This window comes from Gracilinanus agilis, chromosome 4, assembly GCF_016433145.1.
Source record: "Gracilinanus agilis isolate LMUSP501 chromosome 4, AgileGrace, whole genome shotgun sequence".
In the NCBI taxonomy this organism is placed as follows: Eukaryota; Metazoa; Chordata; class Mammalia; order Didelphimorphia; family Didelphidae; genus Gracilinanus; species Gracilinanus agilis.
The window spans coordinates 78,618,211-78,632,564 of record NC_058133.1 but is presented as its reverse complement, the minus strand read 5'-3'; the positions used below and the strand labels follow the sequence as shown (position 1 = coordinate 78,632,564).

The 14,354-nt window shown below is 39.7% G+C and overlaps 1 protein-coding gene across 1 annotated transcript in view; it reads left to right on the top strand.

Annotated features, from left to right (window-relative positions):
* The window catches only part of RGS8 (regulator of G protein signaling 8), a 65,219-nt gene that overhangs the window by 875 nt on the left and 49,990 nt on the right, over nucleotides 1–14,354 (top strand). The gene's annotated exons all lie outside the window — the stretch shown is intronic.

Genomic DNA, 14,354 nt, shown 5'->3' with positions numbered 1-14,354 from the left:
TCCTCTTCTCTGTCTCTGTCTCTGTCTCTCTGTCTCTCTCCTCTTCTCTCTCTGTCTCTTTCTCTTTCTCTGTCTCTCTCTGTCTCTCTCTCTGTCTCTCCCCTTTATGGTAATAATTTCAGACTGCTATGTGGAGGCATGACATCTTCACTGTTTTCAGTTTCATTCATTCATTTCGTTGTTGTTTTAGCTGGATCATACGTGAATTGGTCTGCTTTGTTTTTAATTGGGAGGCAGGTCAAGTGATAAATGCTGCCTTAGGAGGGCTCCAATTTACAATGGGTTAGAGTGAGATAAAAATATGTTGGAGATGGCAGGTTCAAAACACTAGGCTTGGCACTGGCTAAATGAGTCTCTTCTAGGGTTGCCTAATGTGTGACTTTCTTTAGAAACAGTTCCTTCTCCTTGCTGTATAATTTGACACAATTCATTTTATCAGGCACTCTATAATAAACTCCTTGTGGTCCTGGCCTCCAGGAGTTTGAAGTCAAATGAAACAACATGGAAAGCCCATCATGTCATCCTTTTTGGGGGGTTATTTTGGGTTAGTTTGTTCTCATAGCCTTAGAAAACTTTAAGGTTTTCTTGGGAGGGTACAGGAAGGAGGCTCTGGAAAGTGGAGGAGTAAGAAAGCTGTTATTATGAGAAAATAAAGGCTTAAATAAGTTATAAAGATTTTAAAAAACAAAGTGGTATTATTATTGTTTTTTATTATTGTTGTTATTAGGATTATTTTGGAGGCTACAGCTTCACAACCAATAAAGAAGGTATTTAGTGAATGCCTGCTGTGTGCTCAGTTGCCTTTATGGAAGAAGTCTGTGTTGGGGAACAGAGGAGAGATATGCATTTTTGTGTTCAGATTTTCACAATGTCGCTAGACTGAGGCCAGCTAGAAGCTGTACTACTCTGTTTGGAACAGGCCCTGGGCTGTGAGATCCTTTTGGCATTCTTTTCAGTCCATATACTATTTAGGATGCAAGTAATATCTAAAAATTCTTCAACAGATCCTGTTATTCTTCTCATCTTAGTCCAGTTGAATAAAATATATTTGTGAATGAAGTTGTTTCTACATGAGCCAGTTGAAATCTGAACAGAGGAAAACTATTCCTGACCATCCAAATGGGATAGATTGCATCCATAAGCCTGAGCAGCAGCCTCACAGATGTGAGGCAACCCCAGAGTTGGGTGGGGTGAAAAGGTGTAGATGGCTTACTAGGAATAGCCCATTCCTTCTTTGACACTCTAATGGATTTGCCATCTTGTTGATCTGTATATTGCCTCTTCTTTATAACTTTGCAGATCACAATCTATTTAATTCCCTTCCATCTTGTATAACTTTTGTCCATCTCCTTTGGCAAAAGAGGGCATGCTCAATGTGATAGAGACTTTCTTCTAGTTCTTTTGACATTTTCATGAATACCAATTGACTATATAGGCTTTTTATTAGTTATCCCTTGTTCCCATTATGAGACTGGTTCATTTTCTTTTTTTCCCCCCAGGCATGCATCCCTCTTATGACATCCTTTCTGTCACTTCTACTGAATAATTCTTCAGTGACTGTGTTGTAGCTTCTCCATGTACAACATGTACCTCTTCATTGCTTGTTGGGTGATCTCAACTTTAATTCTTTAGAGATAGTGGTTTTCCATAACTTGTAGACATACTGAATGAATATTGTTTTTTTAAAAGATGAGCCTTTGTTTCAGGGAAAAGATTGGGGTCGTTAAAAATTACTGTACCATTTCCCAAAGTCAATAACCTGCTTTCTTCCTCCCATTCAACTTTGGGCTTAGCTCATTGCCCATTTGCTGTGCCAATCTTGGATTTGTACAGGATGAACTACCAGTTCTATGGGTCATCCATCCAACTGCATAGCCTACTCTGGGGAATAGATATTCTTCATCCACTTAGTTTTTAGATGTGGATGGTGAGATCATACTCTTTGAGTTCGTCACTATTTTTTGGGAACCCCCCCCCCAAATCAAAACAACTTGGAACTTATATTTTATTAGTGGTGAATTGAACTTGTATACAAAAGTCAGCACATTTCATTTTTTCCCCACTATACTTTGTTGTTTTTATTTTCTTTATGCCTATCTACTTAAAGACTGATTACTGGTTCCTGATGTGCCTAATTTAGACAAGTTCTTTGGATTCCTCTGTACTGGGGCTCCCCATTTCTGAGAATAATTTCTTGGCATCCTTCTGTGGTATCAGAGTTTACAAGATGTCTATAAAGTGCTTCGAGCCCCTTAGGAAAGGGGCCCAGAATGATCAGTGTATCTGAGAAGCTGTAACACTTTTTACAAATAGAATCCAGTGGGGACTTTTAGCCTCAGGCCTATATGAAAAAGTGAGGTCAGTGGGCCTGTGTCAGGCAGAATTTGTTCAGTCTCTCCCTTCATTAGAGTGTACTCCTACAACCCTTCCTCCTGTCCCCAGTGAAGACATAAGGGCATATTCAGCATCTACACAGAATTTCTCAGCCCGCTCCTTGGTTCTACAAGGGACCTGTAAAAAGGGGAAATTCTATTTGGAGGGCTGTTTCTATAATCTCATCTCCAACTCTGCTGCTGCTGCTGCTGCTGCTGTTACCCCACCCCCTTAGGTCTGGCTGCTATAGATTTTTCTTTTTGTATAATTCAAGAAGGCTGGTTGCAGTGGGGCAGAGTAGAAATGAAGGAGATGTAGGGGGGAAGTATGCAAGCTTCCTGCTGGCAGTCATTAAAAAAAGGATTAGAATGAGCTCAACTTACAGGTGGGGGGCTGATAGGGGTGGGAGTAGGGTGGAATGGGTGGGAATTATGCTGGGTCTGCTAACTGCAGGCAGCTGTGGACCTCAGCAGTCAATGGCAAATCCTTTATTACTGTTTAAGGGAGGGGAGGGGAAGAGATTCAAAACCAGTACCCTGGCATTGAACAGTGGGAGCACAAAGTACCTCACTCTTACATCTTTGCCCTGAGCTTTTACCACTGGATCTTGGGGTCTGTTTCTGGCAGCATTCCACTCCCACATATCCACACATGCCCAGGGCTGGACCTCTGCCACTTTTGTCAAACCCTGCAGTACCTACCCATTCCCCAACTGCCCCCCAACTGCATTTTCCTTGTTCTGCTCTCTGGGAAGTTATAGATGACATAGTGACCTTATTCATCTAGTCTCTAGCTACTCATGCCCCCTTTCTCTCCTTTTGCTCAGTAAGAATCCACCTGGATGTTGAGGAGCTATTTATTAAAAACTTTTGTGTTTAAGGTGGGACTCATGCTGAAGAAAAGATAGGTATGGCCAGGCATTGCCTAGTGGGACTGGGAGAAGTGATTGTCAGTGAGCCTTCATTAAGCTCTCCTGTTCCTAGCACTGTGACCCTGGGTTAGGTTCTGGGTGTACAAAGAAACAAATGCCCTCAGTCATATAAGAATGGGGGAGATACCATGTACACATACACAAAAGAAAAACCAAGTCATTTTTAGAAGGAGGGTTTGGGGAGAAGAATCACTAATGGCTAGGGGGGATGAAGGGAATAAAAAAAGCCTCATACAGGAGGTCTCAGCTGGGCTGAACTTTGAAAGGTGTGAGGCAGTCTGGTTCGAGGAGATGAAGAGGAATGTCATCTATGAGGAATACTGCGTGAGGGTCTAATACACCATAACCCTAGAAAGGTAGGTTGGAGCCAGGATATAAAGGGCATTAAAAGCCAAATAAGAGTTTATATTTAATATCAAAGGCAACAAGGAGGTCAAATGTAGCTTCTTGAGCAGGGGAGGGATGTGATCACAACTAGGCATTAGGAAAATCACGTTTGGAGATGGTAGAGACTTGAAGAAGGGGAACCAAATGAAGATTTTTGCAATGGTCCAGACAAGAGGTCATGAGGAACTAGGATAGTAGCCAAGAGAATGGAGAGAAAGCGATGGATGTGAATGATTTTGTAGAGATTTGCCAACTGATTGAATACAGAGGGTGGGAGAAGGATGAGTTGAGTGTGACTCCTAGGTTGAAGACCTGGATGCCTTGGAAGGATGGGGATGCCCTAGATAGAAACAGTGAAGTTAGTAATAGTCATGGGTTTTGTTTTCATTTGCCTAAGGGACTGGATGCCTATTGGGACATATAGCCTTTCTTGATGTCTCCCATTGGGTAAATTCAGAACTCAAATAACATTCTATTGTTAATGTTTTATTTATAATTATATGGTAATTGCAATATTTCACAATAGGGTATATATAGCACTTTGTGTTGGTTTCAACTTCCTACTAGACCATACGGTCTTCAATGGTAGAATCTAAGTTTTGGATGAGTGAGGGTGCTGTCTGACCACAGTAGACAGCTCAACTCAATAAATATTTGTTATGAATTAAGGCATAGGTTTTAGATCTGTGATGCTTTAAGAGAGGTGTTCAGTCCTCAAAATGTTTGCAGTATAGTGGTGGTGGTGGTGGGGTTATTAGGATAACATTTTCAAGTTGAAAGAAATCTTAGAGGTCCCCTGCATTTTATGGATGTAGAAATGGAGGTTTAGAGAAATAACTTGCTCAAAGTCACACAATTTCTGAGCATTAGGAATGGAATTTTGACTCCAAATCCTTTGTCTCCAGAGCTAGGTCTCTTTTCATTTCACGGTGTCATCTTCTAGAGGAGGTAGCTAAAAATACTGTAAGATACTAACACAGATAGCAAAATATATGCAGTTGTAATTACTGTGTAATTACAATTGGGGAGTTAAATTGCATCATAGTAATAATTTATCAAACACCTATTGTACACAGTGCTATACAAGATGGCATATAAGGATAAATATGGACTTATCCTTTTGGAATCCAATCTTGTATTTTTTTGAAAATAGATTTATTTACTATAGGAAAGAGAAAGCCCCCCCCCCCCCAAATCAAAAAGGATCAGGGAAGTCAGGTAATCTTTTAAAGAGAGTGGAAACCAGACCCCCAAATACCAGGAGCAAATAAATTGTAGCTGTTTTTTTTTTAATCTTAAGAGAGACTGTTTCTTAGTCCTCTCTAGCTCCTGAACATAAGACAGGGGCATGAAATAAAATTTGCTTTCTCAATACCTGGTCCCCACATTCAAATGGGACTTTTATACTTCTCATGCATTTTGATTACAATGATGGTTGGTCAATTCACTGTGTGGGCATTTTCCCAGAGACATTAAAGCCTCCTGTTCCTTGTAGCTATAACAGAAAGCATAATGGATTTTATCAACTCTAGGTCTTAGCACCAAAGTTTTTTGCAATTTCTGTCATTGGGATGCTAGACATTGGTGATAGTAAGGATGTGGAAGCTCAGGGCCCCAAATTTTAGGCTTGATTTTAGTTAGAGAATGAGGCTGGAGTGCTTCTTGCTTCCCACTTTCAGATTCTCCCTTTGTTGCCATACTATTTTCCTTTTAAGTTCACTCCCATTCTCAGTAAATAATCTCCTTTTAAGTTCACTCTGTTAAATATATATATTTTTAAACCCTCACCTTCTGTCTTAGGATCAATACTGTGTATTGGTTCCAAGGTAGAAGAGCAGTAAGGGTTGTGCAGTGGGGGTTAAGTGACTTGCCCAGGATCACACAGTTAGGAAGTGTCTGAGGTCAGATTTGAACCCAGGACTTTCTCATCTTTATATTTGGCTGCCAAACCACGGAGCCATTTAGAAGCCCCTGGTAAAAATTTTTATTGATCCATACTGATGGTGGTGGCCATTGTGCAGCTATTATCCAGTCATCTTCCCTTATTTCTCAAGGAGTTCCCAAGGGTTTAATTATCAACTCTATGCAGATGATTCCCAGGTTTGTTTATCCAGTTCTAGTCGCTCTCCTGAGCTCTAGTTCCATATCAATTGCTACTCATTGTACATTTCTAACTGGATGTCCTGGAGACACCTCAAACTCTTGCCAAAAACAGAACTCCTTTTGTGTTTTCCCTCAAAACACTCCTTTACAAACTTTCACTGTTCCTACTGAAGGCTCTCCCATTATTCCAGTCTTCCATATTTGTAACCTCTGCATTATCCTGGGCTCTTTACTCGCCATTTCTTCATGTAGCCAATTAATTGCCAATTCTTGCAATTTTGCCTCCATAACATCTCTCATATCTAATCCTTTCTCTCAAGTCTTAGAGTTATCACCTTAGTTCAAACTCTCATCACCTTTTATCTAGACCAGTGCTAAAAAATCAAATAGGAACAGTCCCTGGAAGCAGCATATTGACCGAGGAAGCCAGAAATGAACATTAGCAATTTTGTACAGGTATACCATCCTCATTGTGGCTTTCCCCATTGCAGTTTAGATATATCATGGACTGGCCTAAGAAATTAAATAGGAATTTTGGGGGAGTTGTGTGGAAGCCACAGATGACATGCAAAGGCCAGAAAAATTTCAGAAGCTAATTTTTACTTAAAGTTGACCTACAAATAGCCCATGACTAAATATTTAACCTAAATTTTACAATAAAGTACTACAAATACCCCATAAAAGAAAAAGAAAAATTTTAGATTTTTCTGATACAAAGGGAGGGCCAGAATATTTTTGCTGGATTTTCCAGATCCTGAGAATCCCCTGCAATGTGAAAAGGACACCTGTATTGTGTTTTTATTTATTTTGTTAAGATTTTCTCTATTACATTTTAATCTAGCGCATTTAGACACTAGGCAGGAATTTTTAGGAGGGCAAGGAGTTTGACAACTCTGACCTACGCTACTGTAATGGTCTCTTAATTGGCCTCTCTGCCTCCAGTCTGATTCCCATTCCAATCCATCCTCCATGCAATGGCCAAAATGAATTCCCTTAAGAACAGATCCGAACACATTACTTCCCTACAAAATAAACAACAGTGGTCCATGAAGTTCCTCTTCCCTATCTCTCCCTCTTGCCTTTAGGACAAATTGCTTCTCTGGAGGTTTTTTTTTCTTTTCATTATTTGAAACCTGCCCCAACCTCTTTTTAGCCTTATTATGCATTGTTTCCTTTCCCACACCCAGTCTTGACTGTCTTTCTCTCTGTTCTTCTTACTTCCCATTTTCATCCCTAAACTAAAATTGGATTTCCTCCTCACCTACACCTTATGTTGTTGTTCAGTCATGACCAACTCATTGAGACCCTGTTTGGGTTTTTCTTGGCAAAGATACTGAAGGAATTTGCCATTTCCTTCTCTAGCTTATTTTATAGATGAGGAAATAGACAAACAGGGTGACTTGCCCAGTGTCACACAGCTAGTAAGTGTCAGAGGCCAGATTTAAACTCAGGAAGATGAGTTAAAACTTCCTGTCTCCAGGCCAGACACTTTATTCACTGTGCCATCTACCTGACTGATTGATTGCATTTAGACCTCATTTTCTGGGTGCCCTGAAATCCCTAGAGTTATGTTTCTTTTTTCATTTAAATTTTCAGGATGAAAAAGAATAAGGCTGTTTTTTAAGGGAATAAATCCATGTTCAGAGACACAAGATTTGATTTGAAAAGAATGGTGGCTATTAGCATCATGCATAATAGGTAGTCTGTAAATCTCCCTTAAGGCTCATCACCAGGACCTGGGGAGTCCCTAAAGGACTGGGGGAGATTGTGTTATTTATTATGAAATAGCGATTTCTCTTGTAGGGCAAGATCAAAAGGTATCCTGAGTCATCTCTTCCCACTTAGTATACAGTCTTAGGAAGTAACTGGTAGTTTGGGTATGCTTCAGGAAGAGAACCACTGCAAATCCATTGCACCGGCGCTGTCAGAATTGAAAACAGTTGTAAGGAAGGTACACTTAGTTTCTTGAAAGTATGTGGTTCCCCCACACTGGGTGAAAAAAGGATTTTGGTACTTTAGTTTGGAGCCATGTTCCCAAGTCACTGATGATTTGTTTGAGTTCTCTTAGTAGCCAGGATTTGTAGCTCTAAACTCTGATTTGGAGGACAAAGATAACAGTGTGGCAATGATAATGACATTTTAATAATATTTTAGGGTTTAAAAGCATATAGACTTATAAAACTACAAACTAATAAATACTGATGTAGTATTGTATTTTTATTGATTTTGTTAAGCATTTCCCAATGACATTTTAATATGATGTACCAATAGCTCTATAATATAGATAGTTAAAAAATTATACTTCAATGAAATGCAGGATTTCATTGGTTCAGATTCTCCTTCCAGCACATCTAAATTTTCATGTCTTTGTAGTTTTCATGAATTTCTCTGACCCCCAATTTTTCAGCATCTGGTTAAAATCATCATTAGCTGGTGATAATCCTCTCTGAATTTAGACTGGTCCTTAGATATCACTTTGGGAAGCAGAAAGGTATTCTGCAAAGAGTGCTAACTTTTGACTCAGCTACTTATTACTTTCATGTTTTGGGGCAATTTATTTAACCTCTATGTGCTTCACTTCTAAAATGAAGGGGTTGGACAATGAATGAATGAATGAAAAAGACTTTATTAAGCATTTATTAGCTCCTCAACCTGTGCTAAGTGTTGGGGCTATAAATACATGAGCAAAGGAACTCTCTGCCCTCACAGAAATTACATTTTAACACATAGAGAAGAGTGGTAGCCAGGGAGGGAAACTTGAAAGAGAAAGTTAGAAGGACAGTATGTGAGAGACCATGGGGGAATAGATTGATACAACCTATCCAGGAACAAGGGTAGAGCTGATTTGTTCATGTTTCATAATTCCTGAACTGGAGTGAGTGGAGAAGAGGCCATGAGTCAGTTGATAAAGAGACCATGAAGGAAGTAGACAGAGAGGGGGTAATAAAATCAAACCTGCATTCAGCTTTGAAATAGTGATCTGGGAGAAACAATCCCCACCAAGAGAGCAGGTACCAGAGAGTGGAAGTATCCTTAGGCATTGTCTGGTGAGGATGGATAGTGGGTAGCAGAAGGCTAGTAGAAGAGACTGTAGAGGAGATGGATGACCACAGAGAATGGAATGAAATGCAGCCTGGTTTTCTTGAAATAGGGATCCTTGGGAGAGACAATCTAATCAGGATAGTAGGACCCCAAGGAGGAAATTCTTTCAGGGATGCTTCTGATTTCTTACTAGGAATTTGGTAAGAGCAGATGGAGGAGGTGGCTTGAAAGAAGGGACTAATTGAGTTTTTTGGGACCTTATAACTCTAAATCTATGTTTTTATGCTCAAAGACTTTCCATCTTGCCAAGACCAAGTTTGCTGTCTGCTAGAATATACTTTAAGAAACTAAATACATCTCTATTATGTATTTTGCTGTACTAGAGTAAATGTTATTGCAATCACATGTATTTTAAATTTTCTCTTTAAAAATTACAGTTTAGGAAACTAATCCATAGGTCAGTAAATTAGTCCAAGGTTACACTGCTAGGAACTATGACATACATTCACATTTTGACTCTAATTTCAGTGTTTATTATATCAGAGATGTCAAATACAAGGCTCATGGGTCACATGCAGCCCAGAACACTCCTAAGTGTGGCCTGAACGGGATTAAAATGTAATTGGGAAATATTTAATGACATAAATAAAATTCAGTAAAATGTAAATAATATTAATATGTACTTTTCTAAATCAATATGTGGCCTGCAGGAACCCTTATTATGGTCTAGTAGCTGCTATTTCTATTTGAGTTTGACATAAGTAGCAGTGCAGTGGAAATAAGTATGTTAACCCAGGATCTCCTTTCAGGCCTGATTTTTAATCCACTGGGCCAACTAGCTGCTCCCCCCCCACCCTCTTTACAATAACAACAACAACATAATAATGGCTGGCATTTATCTAGAATTTTAAGTGCTCTGTTTTCTCATTTGATAAACTCCCAATAAGTAGCTATTCTGACTTTGCTCAAAATCTTCCAGGGAAGAGAAAATCATTACTTTAGTCAGTCAGTCAACAAGCATTTAAGTATTTACTACATGAAAGGAATTGTGCTAAGTGTTGGGGACTCAAAGAAAGGCCAGAACACACTTCTGTCATCAAAGTGCTGACATTCTAATGGAGGAGACAACATGCCGATATCTATGAGATATGTATGAGAAGTAGAATGCAATCTCAGCAAACTAAGGAAAGACCTCCTTCAAAGGATGGAATTTGAGCTGAGTCCTGAAGGAAGCCAGGGACACTAGGAGGTGGAGAGGAGGAAAAGCATTGCAGTAATGGGGGGCTGTCAGTGCCAAGTGCATGGAGTCAGGGGATAGAGAATCTTCAGTCAGTTAGTAACCATTTATTTAACATCTATATGCCGGGCACTCTGGGAATCTTAAGGAAGACAAACGACAGTCCCTGCTCTTGAGGAACTAACTCATAGTCTGATGGGGCAACCAACAAGAAAACAACTATGTATAAATAAAACAGAAAATATTGTGAATAATTAACAGAGGCAAGGAAGGGACTAGCATTAAGGGAATCAGGGAAAGCTTCTTGTAGAAGGTAAGATTTTAGCTGGAGTCTGAAGAAAACCAGGAAAGACAGGAGGCAGAGATGAGGAGGGAGAACACTCCAGGCAGTGGAGACACCATCAATGAAAATGCCTGGAGTCTGGAGATGGAGTGTCTTGTGCAAGAAAATATCACAGAAATGTGTTATGCGTGTGTGTGTGTGTGTGTGTGTGTGTGTGTGTGTGTGTGTGTGTGTGGTAATATATAACAAAACTAGAAAGTGAGGAGGAGGTCAGGTTATGAAGAGTTCTGAACAGCAAATAGAGGATTTTTTATTTGATCTCGGAGGTGATAGTTTATTGAATGTAGGTGGGAGTGGGAGATGACATGATCACATTTGTGCTTTAGGAAGATTAATTTGGTAACTGAGGAAGGAATAGAGTGGGGAGAGGTTTGAGGAAGGCAGATCACCAGCAGGCTATTGTAATAGTCTGGGTGTGAGGTCATGGGCAAGGGCTTGCACTGGGAGTGTCAGTGTCAGAAGATAGAATGGGATGTATGAGGGTGTCTAACTAAAAAAACAAACAAACAAACAACCCCAAACTACCCAAGTAGTAATAACAAAAGGTCTTTAATTGGGATAAGAAGATTAGAATCTGGGGTCCTTCACAGTACCAGAGTACTGGGGTACCTATGAAGGACAGAGGGAATACTGTTTAAATACATTTTGGAGGCACTGACTCAAGAAGGGGTTATGTAAGTTGTTTTACATAATAACCAAAAGTCCTTAGACTGGGAAAGGTGGCAATAGACAAAGATGGGGGAGGCAGGGGAGTGGTATGATCTACTCCCAGTTAATTTGTGTCTCTGGGGTAGAGTGAGATCAGCTGATGGTCAGCAGCAAGATCAGCTGATGGTCAGCTGCTGCATTTGACAAAAGTAAAATTGACAGGAGTTGGCAACAGATTCAATATGGTGGCAGGGAGGGGTTAAAGAAAGTGAAGGGTTAAGGATGACTCCTTGGTATGGGTCTGGTTTCAGGAACATGACAGTAATAGGGAAGTTCAGAAACAGGCTTCTGAGGGGAAAAAAAGAGTTCAATTCTAGACACATTGAGTTCAAGATATCTATGGGACATCCAGTTAGAGTTGTCTATATGCAGTTGGAGATGCAAGAATGGAGGTCAACAGAGATATTAAGGCTGGCTAAGTCTATCTGAGAATCATTGGTATAAAGATGATAATTGAAGCCAGGGGAACTGATGAGATCACCAAGTGAAATCCTTCAGAGGGAGAAGAGAGGAAAGCCCAAGACACCACTTACCTATCTTTTGTGAGTTCTGAGCAAGAAATAGCAAATAGAATAGAGCAGCTGAATCTTAAGAGTTCATGGAAGCGTACTAAGGTTAAGAAGCCTGGAAGTAGAGGGAAAGGCTAGGATGTGAAGTGCTTTAAATAACAGAGGATTTTAGATTTTACCCTGAAGGTAATAGAGGAGGCAGTTTCTTGACTAGTTTGATGACATAGCCAGACCAACTTAGGCTACACTACTTAGATAGCACTGGTGATATTGTTTTTCCTTTTACTTATATGTCTGCTTGTTTTCTGACTCCTTTGCTGGATCTTTATTCAGGCAACACCCACTGACATTGAATGTTTGTTCCCAGGCCTCTGCTCTGGGCCCTCTTATTTTTTCCCTCTGTACTCTTTCACTTGGTGATCCAATCAACTCCTATGGATTCAATGACTTTGGCAGAGATTCTCAGATCTATTAATCCAGTCCTTATGTCTTTCTGGATCTCCATATACAAAATAATGTCTATTGGTTATCTTGAGTTGTATGTCTCATACACATCTTAAACTAAACATGTCCAAACCTGAATTCATGATCTTTCCCTCCCAAATCCTCCCCTAAATTTTCTATTACTGTTGAGCACTCCATGTTCCTCCCAGTCCTTCCAGTAATCCAGGTTTACAACCTAGAGGTCATTCTTGACTCCTCATTATTTCTCACATCCCATATCCAATAAATCGCCATGTTCTGTTGAGTTTATCTTTGTAATATCTCTTGTATATACCTCCTTCTCTCCTTTGACACTGCCAACTCCCTAAATAAGGCTATCACATTACTCTTGGAGTATTACAATAGCCTTCTGTTTTGCTTGCTTGCCACAAGTCTCTTGATTCTGCTCTCAAAGTGATCTTCCTAAAGCATCTGTCTGACCATAGAGGAGTGATCAAAGAACTCCAGGGGCTCCATATTATTGCCTCTGTGATCAAATAGAAAGTTCTGTTTGGCTCTTCATGATTTAGTTCCAATCTTTTTATTTCTTCCTGGCCGTTCCATGAATAAAACATCCCATCTCCCAATTGTGGGCATTTTCATTGGTTACTCTTGTGCCTGGAATACTCTCCCTTCTTGTTCCCACTTCCTGGTTTCCCTGCCTTCTTTCAGGTTTCAGATAAAATCTAACCTTCTGGAAGAAGCCTTTCCCAATGCCCCTTAATGTTAGTACCTTTCCTCTATTGATCATGTCCAATTTATCCTGCCTAGATATTGTTTTTACATAGATTATACAGAGTTTGCATGCCATCTCCCCCATTAGAGTCTGAGCTCACGACTCTTGGTGACTGTTTTTTTTCTTTTTTTCTATTTAGTACAGTACCTAGCATACTTGAGAAATATGTACTTCTATATTTAAAAATATTTGTTTGACTTATATCAAACCTTAATTTTTCTCTTTGCTACTTCCAACCATTGGGCCTAGTTCTGCTATCTGGGGCTCAGAACCCCTCCTTCGTTACGACAGACCATTCTGAGAAGAAAACTATATTATCTCCTCTAAGTCTTGATGAAACATTTTTTTCCTTCAGCCAATTATTATACAGTGTACTTTTGAGGCCCTAATGTCCTTCAATCAATCAATCAATCAATCAAAAGCTTCATTATCTCTCATATATTATAAGCACTTAATGGACAGCAATTCATTAAGCACCTATTATTTGCTAACTTCTCAGGCCACAACAATAAATGTGAAAGAGTCCTTGTCCTCAAGGAATTTATAATCTAGCTGGGATAAACAAATGAATATGCACAGCTATATACAAAATACATAGATAGCAAGGTAATTTTTGTAGGATAGAAATGATAATTTGTGGAGGGGCTCAAGAAAGGCTGCATGTAATATAGGTGGCAGTTGAGGCTGAACACTGAAGGAAACGAGTGAGTTGAAAAGGGAGGTGAGGAAGGAGGAGTACAGAGGAGGTGGGCTCTATCCATCTCCCATCTCCATCTCTTTGTAATAGAAAAGCAAGTAGTCTCTACTCTTGAGAAGCTTCTAATGGAGAGAGCCTATATGGAGATTTCAATCACAAGTTGGAAGGAAAAGTCCTGTGGTCCTCAGGGTACAGAAGCAAAGCTGATGATAATGGCTCTTCTTTAATATTATTTCCATTGACAAAATCATATTTGATCTTGAACCTTTTAAAAATACCAAGGACTTTGGTGGCAAGTATTTTCTTTTCTTTTTAAACCCTTACCTTCTATTTTAGAATCAATACTGTGTATTGGTTCCAAGGCAGAAGAGCAGTAAGGGCTACGCAAGTGGGGTTAAGTGACTTGTCCAGGATAATTCAGCTAGGAAGTTATCTGAGACCAGATTTGAACCCAAATTCTGACTTTAGACCTGATTCTCTATCCACTGAGCCACCTAGATGCCCCTTGTTAAGAATTTTCTTTTTGGGTCTTCAGGAGCCATAGAAGGAATATTGAGAAGGTAAATTTGATAGGTCTACAGTGTATGTTAAAGACAATGATGTGTAAGAAAGATTATTTGAGGTGAGGTTGTTAAAAGTTTTCAGTGCCAAACTGAGGAGTTTATATTTGTTCCCAAAGATAATAGGGAGTTAATGGAGTTTATTGAATACGGAAGTCACATGATCAGACTTTTGCTTTAGGAAAACCAGCTTTTGGGGGGATGGATTAAAGTGGGGAGATGAATCTGGGAGATCACTTAGAAGA